Here is a 15,767-nt window from a genome sequence, read left to right as displayed (position 1 = left end):
ACACATGAAGCATGGATACAGGAGTCAGTGTCCAGGGAGCTGGCCATTTCAAGATGAACGGCTCTGCATGACACATGTAAAAAGTATGCCATATCTTTTGACAAAACTTCCTCTTTTTGTTTCTATTGGGCTAAAATAGTCCATTCCCACATTTGTGAAAGGTGGGAGATCTGGTTGAGTTCTTTCTTTTGGCAAATTAGTCATCTTTTGTTCCTCAGTTTTGCCTTTCACGCGTCTGCATGTCACACACTTAGAAATTATTTTTCTTGCTGCAGTGTTGCCACTAATGATCCAATATTTCTTATGCAACTGGGCAAGAATATAATTTCTCCCACAATGCCCATATCTTTCATGAATGTGGTCAGTAACAGTAACAGATGGGATTGTTTCGGAAGAATGATGGGATGTGTAGGAAACTTTTTCCTCGTCGAAGCAGAGACCAGGAGACGTTGGGATATCTTTCAAGCAGAAGTTACTCTTTATTGAGAAACGTGCTGTGCGTCGCTGTAGTCATCCAAGTCCAACTAAGGCAGTGTACTTGGTAGTTCATATACATTCAAGGGGAGGGATACATAGAGTAGAGGTGGAGACAGGAATCAGCCCATTCCCTACATTTCCCAGCCATGATCTAATCAGCATAATCAGTGTCATTCAAATGCATAGGTGCTAATCCACTCAGTCTGACAGTATCGCCCATACCTTTACATTATCATAGAGACAAAGGCACCGCTGTATCTTGAGGTTGTCCTGCCAAATGGTCAGGAAGTGCATGAAGATAAAAGGTTAATGTTACAGACACCTGGGCTGCCTGCCTTGATCTCCTTAAATTGTCATTATCTTTACCTCAAAATGTTAAATACAATGTACTTCACCTTAGTATTTCATGTGAGGTTATGTCAGGATGTAGGATCAGCAGATCTTAAACAGATTCTTAAATTTGTAATCCCACAGATGCTTCATGCTTTCTGACATAGTCGTCAACTTACTTTCAGTAATCCATCTTTTATCACTGGGACGGTGTGTATCTGTGCTTTTCTCAATTTGTGTTGATGGAAATCAGTTCTTATTGTAGTGTCACGTAAAACATTTTTTCAAATCCATCTTTTACCAGTGGGTCTAGTTTGTAGAGGGTACTTCTTTTTTAACATCGTATGGAGTAATTTTTAGCTTTTCATATTCACTTGGGAAAGATTGTCTTTGAGTACAAGATACAATTTCTTTCTCTGCTCTCCCAAAGTCTTTTATAGATAAGAACTGACCACTAAGCGTTGATCTGAAGATATGCAGCTGGGAAGCCAGTTTTTGATGGCTAGAAAGAGTGCTGACGTTAGTGGAATGTTCCTTCCTTTTAGCAGCGAGAGCTAACAGGCTGTCTCCAAGTTTTTGGTACCAAGTAACAGCTTTAAGCACTCTGGCCCAATCTGAGATGTAAGAAAAAAGTTTTTGGGTAGGACTCTGTTCGTTTTGAGTTACCATGTTGCACACAATGGCAAAACCTTTAACCTCTGGGTCATCCTGTCTTAGGGACTTTATACCCTTAAGTTGGCCCACTGTTTTCTGGTTGCCAGAGGAATTTGGAGCCACATATCCATCTTTTACTTTCCAGAAACACTGGTACACTCAGCTCTCTGGATGCATCATCTGCCAGATTGTCCTTACTGGAAACATACCTCCATTGCTGGGTGCTGGTATGTTCTCTTATGAATGATACTCTATTGGCAATATAAGTGTGGAATCTTGCACTGTCATTGGCTATGTATTTTAACACTGCCGGACTACCTGTCCAGAACAGTGAATTTTTCAATGGGAGCTGCACTTCTGACCGGAGCATCTTGTCTACCTTGACAGACAACACAGCAGCTGCCAACTGAAGTCGTGGTATCTTCAACTGCTTTAAAGGGGCAACTCTTGCCTTTCCTATCATGAAAGATACATTAATATTACCTTGCTCATTGGTCATTCTGATGTAGCTTACAGTTCCGTATCCAAGTTAACTGGCGTCAGCAAAATGATGCAACTGAAAGGACTGTGGCTTACCAAATCCACTGCGTTTCTTACAGCGTGGTACACTGAAGGCTGCCAACTTGGGGAGGTCATGAATCCAACTTAGCCATTGTCTAGATTGAGATGTGGATATTGTCTTATTCCATCCGTAGCCTTCTTTGCACAATTGTTGTAAAAATTGTTTGGCTGGAAGAGTAAGGGGTGCCAAAATTCCAAGAGGATCAAAGACAGAGCTCACCATGGAGAGAATACCTCTATGGGTATGGGGCTTTTCATTGAGTATGATGGTAAATCTAAAGGTGTCATCTTCTACGTTCCATAGGAGTCCCAATGCATGGTCAACTGGTAACTTGTCTTTATCTAAATCCAAGGACCTAATGTTCTTTCCTCTTTGCTCCTCCTCAATGGCAGACAAGACAGTTCTACTATTACTCACCCATTTGGTGGGTTGAAATCCTCCCAAGCTGCACAAATCCACCAAGTCTGATCTCAGTTGCATTCCTTCCTGTGCCATGGGCAGAGACATTATGCAATCATCAACGTAAAAATTATGCATTACTGGGTTGGTTACTTGTGGCCTAAAATGACTGTTGTCTTCTGTGGTTCTTCACAAGACAAAGCTAGCACAGCTTGGAGAAGAGACTGCTCCAAAAAGTACTTTGCTCAATGTCCCCTTCTGGCCACCACAAGATGCGTAGAAAGTTCACATCTGATTTTGAGACTCTTACCTGGTGGAACATTTGTCAAGGGCCCATTGCAGTGATGGTGGAAATAAAATCTAAGCAGAACTCCGACCAGTGAGTTGGTACGATCAGGCCCTTGCAACAGTTATGTGTTCAAGGACACACCTTGATATGTTGCACCACAGTCAAACACATATCTAAGTGTATTCTTTTAGGGGTGGTAGACTGCATGATGTGGAATATACCAGGTTCTTCCTACCACTTGATCTACCTCTTCCTGTGGGACCACCTCAGCATATCCTTTATCTATCATATCACTTAGAAAGAATGTGTACTCTTTATGGAATGAATAATTTCTCTTGAACTTCCTTTTCAGATTTAGAAGACGTTGCATGGCCACGTGACGGTTGTTGGGCATTAGCACATCATCTTTCCTAAACGGTAAGTTGAGTGTGCAGTGTCCATCCAATAGCGAGATTGACTCATTTGCAATTTTAAGAAACCTTTTGTCATCAAATAACATTTCACGTTTTCGTCTGAGGCTTTTTCATTGAAGTAATGATTGTACTGACTAATTAGCAGCTTTTCCATATTTGCTACAGAGATTCTATTTATGGTAGCAGATAGACAGTCACGGCTAGCACTGGACTCTCCCATGGTTCTATGACTTTTGAGGCATTGGTTCCTATTAGTAGCTCAATGTCACCTTCAATTTCAGGGATATCAACCTTTTGCAGGTATGGCTATCTAGCAAGATCCTTTTTTGTGGGTATGTTTTCCATGGTGACTGGCATCTCCTTTTGTGTGAATACATCAGGCAACTGTATGAAATTGTTTTTATCTAATCCAGAGATCTCTAATCCTGTGATTACATAAGTCGGCATGAACTTCTCATGATTCAGTAACTTTTCCAGGATGTTAGTTCTTTTACCTTTGATGTTCAATTGAGACATCAGACTTTCGGTACAAAAGGTAGCGGAACTTCCAGGATCAATGAAAGCATAGACTGGGATAATCTTGTCACCCTTAAAGGATTACTTCACTTTCAAATGAAAATTACCCCAAGCTTACTCACCCTCAAGCCATCCTTGGTGTATATGACTTTCTTCTTTCTTATGAACACAATCGTTGATATTTTAATAAATATCCTGATGCATCCGAGCTTTATAATGGCGGAATCTGTTACCAAAGAGTATGAGCTGAATAACGTGTCTCCATCCACATCCATCCATCATAAATATATTCCACATGGCTCCGGAGGGTTAATAAAGGCCTTCTAAAGCTAAGTGATGCGTTTGTGTAAAAAAATATCCTTCTCCTATCTGGCACCTAAACTCTGGAACAATCTTCCTAGCATTGTTCGGGAAGCAGACACACTCTGTCAGTTTAAATCTAGACTAAAAACACATCTCTTTAACCTGGCAAAATTTAAATTAGGTCAGCCGGAACCGGGAACACTTCCTATAACACCAGATGTACTCGTTACATCAGAAGAAGAATGGCATCTACGCTAATATTAGTCTTTCTGTTTATCCCGAGGTTTACCGTAGTCAGCCGGATTTGGGCCGTATCCAGGTGAGATCGAGGACCTATGCCTTGACACGACCACAACGCATCCCTGAAGTATCAGCAGAGATTGAGTCAACTAGATCATCCATTGTGAAGGCCTCATCGACACGACAGCCAGTGGCACAGTCCCTCAACAAACCGTCCATACCGGCGTGATGAATACGATCCTCAACTGGATTGAACTAGAATAAATACTTTGAATGTTTTGATCCTGTCGGACTTATGATAGCTACCTGAATCATAACAAAGCACTGTTCGCCAGAGGAGAACTGGCCCCCCGACTAAGCCTGGTTTCTCCCAAGGTTTTTTTCTCCATTTTAACACCTATTTGCCACCTGTTTGCCACCTGATGTCACCTGTTGTTTGGGTTCCTTTTCGCTGTCGCCTTTGGCTTGCTTAGTTGGGGACACTTGACATTTGACATTCAATAGTGCTTTGCATCTGCCTGCATTGACACCATTTTCTTTAAGAGCTGCTGTGCAGCCAAAATTATATACCAGTCATCATTGTAAAGCTGTTTTGACACAATCTGCATTGTAAAAAGTGCTATATAAATAAAGGTGACTTGACTTGACTTTAAAAGAAAACCTTGTTGTCCATCTTTGAGGTCAGCTTACCTACAGTTATTTGTATCATCTTAACGTGGACAGGCTACCTTTACCAGGTTCTTGGCTCGCTACAATTGTGGATGACAAGAGAGCAAGTGCAGGCCACAATGCTTGGCGAGTTCAAGCTGTGCTGCCGTCAGGTGAGAGTGGGTTCCCATGCTTCTTGACTGTACTTGACTTTCAGACACATGGATTCAAGGCCTGGAAATTCGGAGAAAACAAACATAGGTCTTTAAAAGTGCTTGAATTAAACTAAATTAGACTAAGAGTAGAATGGTGCTATTACAAAAGTTGGCCTTCATGAGCTGTGAAAGCCATAACGAAACACTGATTGGGGAGGAAAGCAGGAAAAACACCCCACTGATTGGGAGGAAAGCAGGAAAAAAAATTGGACTGAGAGGATGGATCGTCAGTGACATTAATTTCTTAATTTATGTCAGGAGTGCAAAATAATCAATCTGTAATGTATGATATTTTGAATAATTAAATTCTCTCACCTCATCTGCAGTTTATTTGTGTTCACATACATGCACTAGACCGTGTCCGTTAAGGCTCTTAGTTCAAAAGTAAGCATATTTGGAGAAATTTAGATTTATTATCACATTTGCAAAATATTTCATCATACAGAAAACATACATTTCTATTCATTTCCCACTGAATTATGTGATCTGAAAGGCTAAAACAGCGTACACAGCACTGTCTGTATGTTATTTTCCTGGTTTGCATCAGATAAGACTCATCGCACGTTCATTCGATCTTCAACGTGACCATAAATCCTGCCCTTCTGCATGATGCTGTGCTGTACACTTCCTCGTCCTGTGCTCCATGAAGAACGAACCAAATAAACATTTCTACATGTGAAATAAGAATCTAATAAACACATGATAACAATGGTATATGGTTTGTGTTAGCTCCTAACGAGGATTTCGTAGAAACATGTGGGTTACCACGTTACCTCAAAATGGGGTGTAAGTTGTACCCCTGGGGCGCAAGAGCTGCCCAAAGTTGCCCCATAGACATACTATGGTGAAGCCGTGCCCATGAACCAGGAAGTGACTGCATGTTGTTTTTCCTACTATGGTAAATTATATAGGGATTTTGTATTGAACATAACTCTGGATCACAATGTCATAGAGACAAGGGGGCGGGGTCATTTTACTCAGGCAACCAATTAGTCTTTCAGGATCATTGTGAAGCTATCAAGCCACGCCCTAGCAACCATTTAGAGCACCCTAGCAGTTCCATAGACTTCCTTTGAAAATGATCAAAGGAATATCTTTGCATAGAAGTGTCATAGAAACATGAGGTTGGGCTCGTTTGACTCGGGGCAGCAAACGGCCAATCACGAATTACATTCAACACTTCATAGCCACGCCCTAGCAACCATTTACAGCACCCTAGCAACCCAAATCCAAAGAGGAATATCTTCACATCTGAAAGACATAGAAGCATGGGGGTTGGTTTATATCATTAATACTGACAAGCAGCCTTTGGAGTATCATCATTGGCAGATGCCATGCAACTCCCTAGCAACCAAACAAAGTACCCTAGCAACCGTTTAGCAAGACCTATATCTCTGCATCAGAGCATCGTATAGACATGGCGGTTGGCTCTTTTGACTCATGCTAGCAAACTGGACTTCCAATATGCTACACATGCTAGCAGAGAATAGCTATATGCTAATAGCAATTAGCTTAGGATTTAAACATTACACAAACAAGTCAAAATGTGTTAGCATCATGCTAGCAAAATGCTAATTATGTTAGCATCTTGTTAAAAACACGATAGAAACATACTAATCATGTTAGCATCTTGCTAAAAACATGCTAGCAACGTGCTAATCATGTTAGCATCATGTTAGCAACATGCTAATCATGTTAACATCTTGCTAAAAAACATGCTAATTGTGTTAGCATCTTGCTATAAACATGCTAGCAACATGGTAATCATGTTAGCATCATGCTAACAACATGCTAATCATGTTAACATCATGCTACCATCATACTAAACAAGAGTGCCGAGTTTTGCCACTGCAAGCACCATTCACATTTTCTTCAGGAAATGTACATTCTAGTTTTTATTAATAATGTAGTTACTTCAGTTTTCATGGTTACAGGGTTATTCCACAAAGCATGAATTGAGTTCCAAACATTAGAATGGTGTTGAGTTCTGAATACATTTCAGAAATATAACAGTAATAATATCAAATGTTCAGCTTCTCTTCAGTAGACTGTTGTACACATTACTGCTCTGTAGGTGTAGAACAGGAACATGCCCAATTTCATGCTCATTAAAAGTTGAAAAACACACAGTGAAATCATTTTACTTTAAATCATATAGTTCTTCATAATCTGTGAAATGAAGTAAGTTTTTGATAATGACAAATGTTTAACGTTTTGTTACTAATCTGCATGATGCTGGTGAATGGATTTATACTTTTAACTGATCTTAATTTCTGAACTTTTTGACAATAAAATTAGATTTTACTTTTGTGCCTATTTTGTTTTTAAACATGAGATTATCACCCATTATCATATTAATAAGAGGGAAAGTAGGAAAGAGATAAATGACTAAACACATGGTGGAATTCATCAAATAGACAAAGTAAGAAGGTGAAAAATAAAAAGGCACCGTACACGATAAATGGAGTAATATAAATTGTTTTAATTGTAAAATAATGTTAATTAATTTTCAGTGTTTGCATTTGGTTATAAATGTAACTTATTAGATAGCTAATTACATTGTACTGTCCACTGTCTGCATATATTTTATGAGTGGACAACATTCATTCTCATTGTGTTGTTTTGAAGGCTTGTTTTGGGTTGGAATAGGAGTCTCCATCTTGCGATCACTGGAACTAGAGTCTGAGTCTGATTTTGAAGAATTAAAGATTTGAATATTGAAAACACCAATCACACCTTCACATCTGTAGGAACTGAGAGCAGATCAGACAGATATGATTCATTCAAGAACAATTCCATAGAGTCCCAAATAAGCAATCTAGGACCAAAAATAAAATGGACGCCATCTAGTCTGAGCTAACTAAAATAAATTCATTTCACTTTCAAATAAATTTTTCCTGATAATTTACTCACCCCATGTCATCCAAGATGTCCATGTCCTTCTTTCTTCAGTCGAAAAGAAATTAAGGTTTTTGATGAAAACATTCCAGTATTAGTGGACTTCAATGGACTCCACTGTTAAAGGTCAAAATTACAGTTTCAGTGCAGCTTCAAAGGGCTTTAAACGACCAGATGAGGAATAAGGGTTTTATCTAGAGAAACAATCGGTCATTTTCGAAAAAAAATGTAAATGTATATGCTTTATATAAACAAATGATCGCCTTCCAAGTGGTTCCGCCAAAACCGCACAGAGGAGACAGAGACCAAGATCAGATGAAAGTGGCATGAAAATTAACAGCTTCATTCAAGAAATCTAACTACTCTCATCTCATTTACTTTTCTTTTACTTAGTTTCCTTTCTTGCTGTTGAGAGTCTTGTGTTCTAAGTTTTGCTGCTTTGCTCAATCTTCAGACTTCTGCATCTGCCAACACACTGGCCTCCCAAGACGTCACTCCAGACACGAAAAGAGCTCCAGCGAATCAACGAACCGGGGAAAACACGCCTTCAGAAATCCCCAGACACAAACGCAAATACCCTTCAGTTTCTAGCTGAACTGGAGGATAGATAAACCCACCTAAGATACGATAGAAGGGTTAAATTAATGGTTAGTTCGGGTCAGGATTTACAAAGTGCATATGTTGCTAAAAACTTGAGATTTCATAATTTTACTCCCTTAAAACTCATTCTTTCCTCACTTTCTTTCTTTCTGCAACTAGTGTGTGTGTGAGTTTGTGTGTTAGATATTAGTTTTTTATGTTAGAATAATCAATAAAGTCTTATTTGTATTTAAAGATGAAGTGTTACTGTGTTGTGCCTATAAATTTAGGGCTAAATTTACTAAACTGATTTCAAACCTTGTTTTTTAAAACTGTCTTTGGTACACTCTAGGTTTAAGGAGAAAATACTCAGCAATGGTGTTAACTTATGAATTTGCACATGATTTGTCTTAAAGCATATTAAAAACACCACATAGGCATATAAACAACATTAAACACTTGTAAACTGCATAGAAGACTGACAGGGTAGAGACAAAATTGTTGAATAAAGTTATTTTTGTTTTGTTTTTGCACACAAAAAGTATTCTCGTCTCTTCATAACATTAAGGTTGAACCACTGTAGTCACGTTGACTGTTTCAACAATGTTTTTACTCCTTTTCTGGACCTTGAATTTGGTAATTACATTGCTTTCTATTGAGGATAAAAAAAAAAATATCTTAATTTGTGTTCAGAAAATGAACGAAGGTCTTAGGGGTTTAGAACGGCATGAGGGTGAGTACCTAAAGACAGAAATTTCATTTTTGGGTGAACTAACCCTGTAACAGTGAGCCAGCTGGCAGTATCCTTGTTTAGTTTATTATTTATTATAGGCTGTAGGGTGAATAGTGTATTTTAGGGACCTGACAAAAATGTGTTTGTAAAGCAGCATCTACACGACTTTAATTGTTTATTTATTTAACAACTTTTTGTCCATTTCATTCATGATATTGTTATGCCAGTGCAGCTTATAGCTTATTTTAGGATTCATCACTGTGGAGTATACAATTTAATTGTATTAATAAATAACCATTTTTGAAAGTATTTAATGTGTCAACTCTCACTCATACCTGCTTAATCATGGCTTTAGTGGTTTTAAGGAGTAGGAGTTGGTATACATATTCAAGGGCACACAAAGATGGGTGGTGTTTATGATCATATCTGACCTGTGCTGGCAAAATGAGTGGGAATGCGCACGGGCTAATTATGACAGTCAAAAATGTCAATTTTGGTTGCATTTGAGGATTTCACAAAAATGAGGTCATTAAGCCCTCATTCAGCAGTTCCAATGCTCCAAATAGCAAATAAACATCTAAAAGTATCTTTATTTGTATGTTTTCTGAGAGGAGAACCTTTCCTTTGACCATGAAAAATGCGGCAGCCTGCTTCTAGATAACTCATGCTTCCTCTCAGCACAAGTTTGGTATCGTTTTAAAGAGCAGCATTCCAACTTTGTGAATATTAATAGTGAATTCTCGATGACATGAGTCTGAACCAATGAAATTTCAAACTCATGCTGATGTAAACAAAACGATCTTACTGGCGCTCACTGACGGATCCAAAGCGCGCACACAAAGACGCCTCAGACAGCATGTGAGCCCGATATACACATATACACAGAATTACAGTATTTCAAAATATCTGTCTTGGTGAGTATTCATGCAAACATTAATTGTTATGTCTTAAGTGAATGTTTGGTTAACTGTTGGGGAAAAACATCTGATGTGTAACATTATATTAGATCAGTGCATTACAGATTGCAGAAGGATTCAATATATAGGTTGTTTCATTAATGTTAATCAAACAATTGTAGTATCATGGAGAAAAGTTAAATATATATTTTTCCTATAGATATTTGTTTTTGACTTGGTGTGTGCCAAATTTGGTGTTGTTACCAGGGATTTTAAGGTATGGTTGCGTGGTAAGCTATAGTGATTTTGTTTCAGAACTTCAGAAAACTCAAAATTCTCAAAATTGACTTTGCTTACTCATCGACTTCAAACAAGTGTAGCTCAGTCATTTTTTTGTCTGTTTTCATCAAATACGTAATTTTTAACAGAGAATGTGAAAATAACAATAACTAATTTTTGAAAAATGAGTCATTGCGACTCATTTTTCCAGCACAGGTCATGTGTAGTGAGACAGTTTGGGCTAAAATGCCTGGGCTGATTTGTTGTCCCAGTCTCTAGCCCATACAAGGGATTTGTGCCAAAACAGGGACAAAAAAAATCAGGAACTGTAAATGAAAATTACAGAAGTGTAAATAAAAACTCTGGCAGTGCATTTTTACTTCTAGATCAGCAAAAGAAAGAGAAAACAGTTACCAAAGCATGCAGTGTATTTAAAAACTAAGTAAAATTTAAACTAAATTTCCCTGTGATTTCTCTTTTTTCCAGTGTCAAACTGTGTTTTTATTAATTTTCCAATTTATATTTTATTATTTTCTTAAAAAGTTCCATTGTTTTAAAAACAAAAAGTCAAGACAAGTATTCAAGTATTTTAACAAAGAAAGGAAACAAATTGTGTTTCAGAAACATTGTTTCAGACACAAAACATATGAAACAATTTTGGTTTAAAGACATGGAAAAAAAGTTTACAACAAGGTTTTTAACCAAGCTCAGTTTGTTACTGGAAACACAAGTTTTGTTTAGTTTTAGCCAAAGTGCTACATGCAGTATCTTACACTGTTCAGCGAGAGTCTTAAATTTGTAGAAAGGGAATTGTCAGTTTGAACTACTTTTTCATTTTATTCTGCTCCTCTCAGGACAGATGTATGAGGCATGACAACTGTGTGTAGGGTCAATAACGCAATACATGTATCCACAAACACCTACGCATACTTAGCATGTTTGTAGGATTCATAGCACCATTGGTCACTAAATGTTAAACTATGACTGTGACTCATGTGTAGAAGTTTATATCAGTGCTTTGTGTGGATGTAGTTTTCATGTTCTCTTCCAGTGAAGTCCAGATTAAACTCCCCCTTGTAAGGAGAAAAGATCGTCTATAAAAGAATGAATTTTAAGTTCTGTTATTCAATTACTTTTACTGTTGTTTTAGTTTTTGCCATGGTATCAAATCAGTATTGGTAAAAAGGTATTTTAGTTAGGTGTCATATCAAAGTCATAATTTTGGTATCGTAACATGACTAGTAATTACATTCCAGACCAGTTAACATCTGAAATTAAATAAAATACGTACATTTTTATGTGCGCTCTTTTATATTAGCAACTATATCACTGATAATAACATCAATATTTATTAATAATGTATTCAGTGACTAACAGTGTGCTTTTGCAAATATATTTACAGTAATGACAGTATAAATGTAATTGTACAACTTAAATAGTACAGAAACAGTTAAGCAAGTTAAAGTACATGTGAATAAAGTTACGCGTTGGTGTGAATGTGCAGTGAATTCACATTGTGCATACGCTAGCAATGCGTAATGCAACCTGTTTATATAGTGGTCATGTGCCTGTATGAACCAAGAATGGACGAGCAGAAAATGACAATATAGCGGAGACGTGTTTTGAGTATTTTCTCCTTAAACCTAGAGTGTACCAAAGACAGTTTTAAAAAACGTGGTTTGAAATCTCTGGTGTTTCTGACGTCACAAACTACCTTGTAACCAATCACAACATGTGATCGTCAATGAGTGGATCTCTGAGCTGGTGTGAGTGGAGGCGAGCTAATTAGCATATTCATAGATCCACATATAATAAATAAGGCAAGGGTGTAGCATTACATTCAAGCTATTTTAAGGCATGAACAATTCATTTTGATGATCAAAGATGAGTTTTAAGGGATAAAATTATTGACTACAGGCCAGGGGGTCTTTAAGGACACCTAATATGAAGTAGGGCCAATTAATTTTCTTAAACTATTGCCATTTTGCTCGTTTTTAAGCAAAAACTTTTTTTTTCTCAGAAAACAAGACTGTAACAAAGGCTCAGGGAAGGAGTAATCATAAACTTTATTCCAAAAACAAACAACAAAACGAAAGTAAAGCTGCAGCCCCTCATGCATCATAAACTGCAACTGCAGCATAAAAACTTAATAAAAACACAACATAAATGTCCCAGGCCTGATCCTCTCTCGCCCCTTCACTGTCTTAACTCCTCTTTTTATCCTTCCGTGAGACTTGAGGCCGGTGTGGCGCACAGGTGACGCTCATTGGCACTAGCTTTGTTCTCACGGCTTTCTATCCTGCTTGGCACAAAGACATAATATCTTATGTCATTTTAAATTGTGAATGTTTTTGATATTTGGACTGGAAACAAGACAAAAATACTAAGTAAGAAAAGCATTTTTTGCAGTTTATGTGCTTCAGTGAAAGCAGCGCATTAATATGGAACGGTGATTGACGGACTTGGAACTACCTGTGCATTAAACGGTTTTACTGCACACCTTCCAGCCAATCAGAATAGAGTATTCAGGCAGACCATGGTATAAATATATTTAAAATATTCTCTGATACCAAACTTACATGTTAAAGAGTAAAGTTTTAATTTTAAAACAAGACAGCAATAAAACACTGCTGAACTGCAGATCAGAGCGATGTGAGAACTTGAAACTGATCTTTCTGAAGAGCACATTCATCAGGACAAAGGACAAAAGCGGCTTATTAGAAAATGTTCATTTTTTCAAAACCTCAACTTTCTCTTTGATTTTCTCTCAGAGAGTTCCTTCTTTTCTTCTTCCTGTTTCAGTTCCAGTATCACTGATACCGATGTCTCCATTACACTTTTCCCCCTCAACTTTAGTTATTAATTATAACCATTCAGCATTACAGTATAATTGAAAGCAACTTTATTTAATTTAATCTAACAACTTAGGCTGCTGTCACTTTAAGACCGCCACTGACGCACATGAAGGATCTGACACACATCCTATTTTCTCACAACTGTTTACATTCATCTAACACTAACACATTTATGACTGTAATTGACCCTTTGTCGGGAGTTTGATTGACAAGTGATCTAACCAATCATAACGCCGAATCCGCCATTTTGTCCGACAAAGCAGTCAGGAGTTAGAAGATGAACCTCGGTGGACTTGAACTTGAAAAATAGTGTGTATATTGATGTCTTTCCGCGTTTGAAACAACATTCCTTCTCATGTTCATTCATGTTTATTTGATGCTATAAAATAAAGATTGCATGATAATTTTATTTAGTACTGCCCTGAATAAAGCTATTTCACAAAACAGATATTTACATATACTCCACAAGACAAAATGACTGAATTTATAAATATTGCCCATTCAAAAATTTGCATACCCTTGGGCCGATCATTACCTGGATGATCCACGACTGTTTTCATGCTTTGCAATAGTTGTAATTGTGAATTTTTATCTTACAGGTCTGAATTTTTTCCCCTTGCAATTGCAAGTTTGCATCTTACAATTTTTTTTTCAGAATTGCGAGATTTAAAGTCACAATTGTGAGTTATAACATCAGAATTGTGTGATTAAAAACTTGCAATTCTGACTTTTCTCGCAATTGTGAGTTTATAATTCGTGATTGCAACTTTTATCATGCAATTCTGAGGAAAAAAGTCAGAATTGTGAGATAAAAACTCCCAAATACTTTTTTTGTTACATGCTTATTAGTATTCCAAAGTATTCTGAAGTATTTAGAATAAGTACAGATCTTGGGTAATAAACAAAATACGTTACAAATTACTTTTTTATAAAAAGTATTTTGTAATCTGTAGTGAAATGCATTTTAAAAGTAACCTTCCCAGCCCTGATCACAAAGTCTCTTCTGCTTACCAAGAGTGCATTGATTAAAAATACAAAATAAACAGTAATATTGTGAAATATTATTAAAGTTTAAAATATGTTTTCTATGTGAATATATAGTAAAATATAATTTATTCCTGTGATCAAAGCTGAATTTTCAGCATCATTACTCCAGTCTTCAGTGTCACATGATCCTTCAGAAATCATTCTAATATGATGATTTGCTGCTCAAGAAACATTTATGATTATTATCAATTTTATAACAGTTGTGTACATTTTTTTTTTTTTTCAGGATTCTTTGATGAAAAAGAACAGCATTTATTTGCAAAATAATCTTTTATAACATTATATTTGATCAATTTAATGCATCCTTCACAATATTTCTGCTTTTTCTTTGTATTTTTAATTAAATAAATGCAGCCTTGGTGAGCAGAAGAGACTTTTTTTTTTTTTTAAATCAATAAATAAAAAATCTTCCCAATCCCACACTTTTGAACAGAAGTACATATATGCATGTCCTTATACTGAACTCTCTCTGAACTCCCTGAAAACCCTCAACTTTCAATTTGATTTTCTCTCAGAGAGTATTTTCTTCTTCCTGTTTTAAATTCTGGTACTTCCCTATCATGAACACAAAAGAGGAAATTGGAATTAAAGCTGAAACTGAAAACAGTGTTTAGGACATGTTTATGTGAAAATGTTTCAAATATTAGTGACAGCCACATTAATAAGAACAGAAGGGGGCTAAACTTAGGAACATTTAAGATAAATGTATCTTATAAATTGATCAAAGTACAAAACACATATTTAAAGTTGTCAGTGATGATATTTAACTCCTGAGTTCTTGTTAAGAATATAGTGTATGAAAAAACAAGAACCCAGGAGTTAAATAATACCACTGGCAACTTTAATTAAATGTTTTTGTAATTAAACACAATTATTCACACCTAACATTACGGATATTAATGTATTTTTATATTGTAACATTTTCACATTGAGTAAAGACAGTATATTTTAAATATTTTTAACGACATCTTAAAGGCCCGGTATCACTGATATCAATACTGATACTGATGTCTCTATTACACTTTTTTCCCCTAAAATTTAGTCATTAATTATAACCATTCAGCATTACAGTATAATTGAAAGCAACTTTTAATTTAGGATTTTTTACTTTTAATTAATTTTTTTAATATCTGGTGTCTGAATAATTTTTGGTTTGACTGTATACTGTTGAAATGTTTGGGATTGGTTATTTTTAGTGTTTTAAAAGAAGTCTCTTACCAAGGTGCTCACCAAGGCTGCATTCAATTGATTAAGAATACAAAATAAACAGTAATATTGTGAAATTAAAATTTAAAATAACTGTTTTCTATGTGAATATATTGTAAAATGTAATTTATTTCTGTGATCAAAGCTGAATTTTCAGCATCATTACTCCAGTCTTCAGTGTCACATGATCCTTCAGAAATCATTCTAATATGATGATTTGATGATCAA

At 36.4% G+C, this 15,767-nt stretch overlaps 1 protein-coding gene across 2 annotated transcripts in view; it reads right to left on the bottom strand.

Annotated features, from left to right (window-relative positions):
• The window catches only part of LOC127511088 (gastrula zinc finger protein XlCGF57.1-like), a 195,809-nt gene that overhangs the window by 121,718 nt on the left and 58,324 nt on the right, over positions 1–15,767 (bottom strand). The gene's annotated exons all lie outside the window — the stretch shown is intronic.

This window comes from Ctenopharyngodon idella, chromosome 4 (assembly GCF_019924925.1).
Source record: "Ctenopharyngodon idella isolate HZGC_01 chromosome 4, HZGC01, whole genome shotgun sequence".
NCBI lineage: Eukaryota > Metazoa > Chordata > Actinopteri > Cypriniformes > Xenocyprididae > Ctenopharyngodon > Ctenopharyngodon idella.
This window is presented reverse-complemented; position numbering and strand designations above follow the sequence as displayed.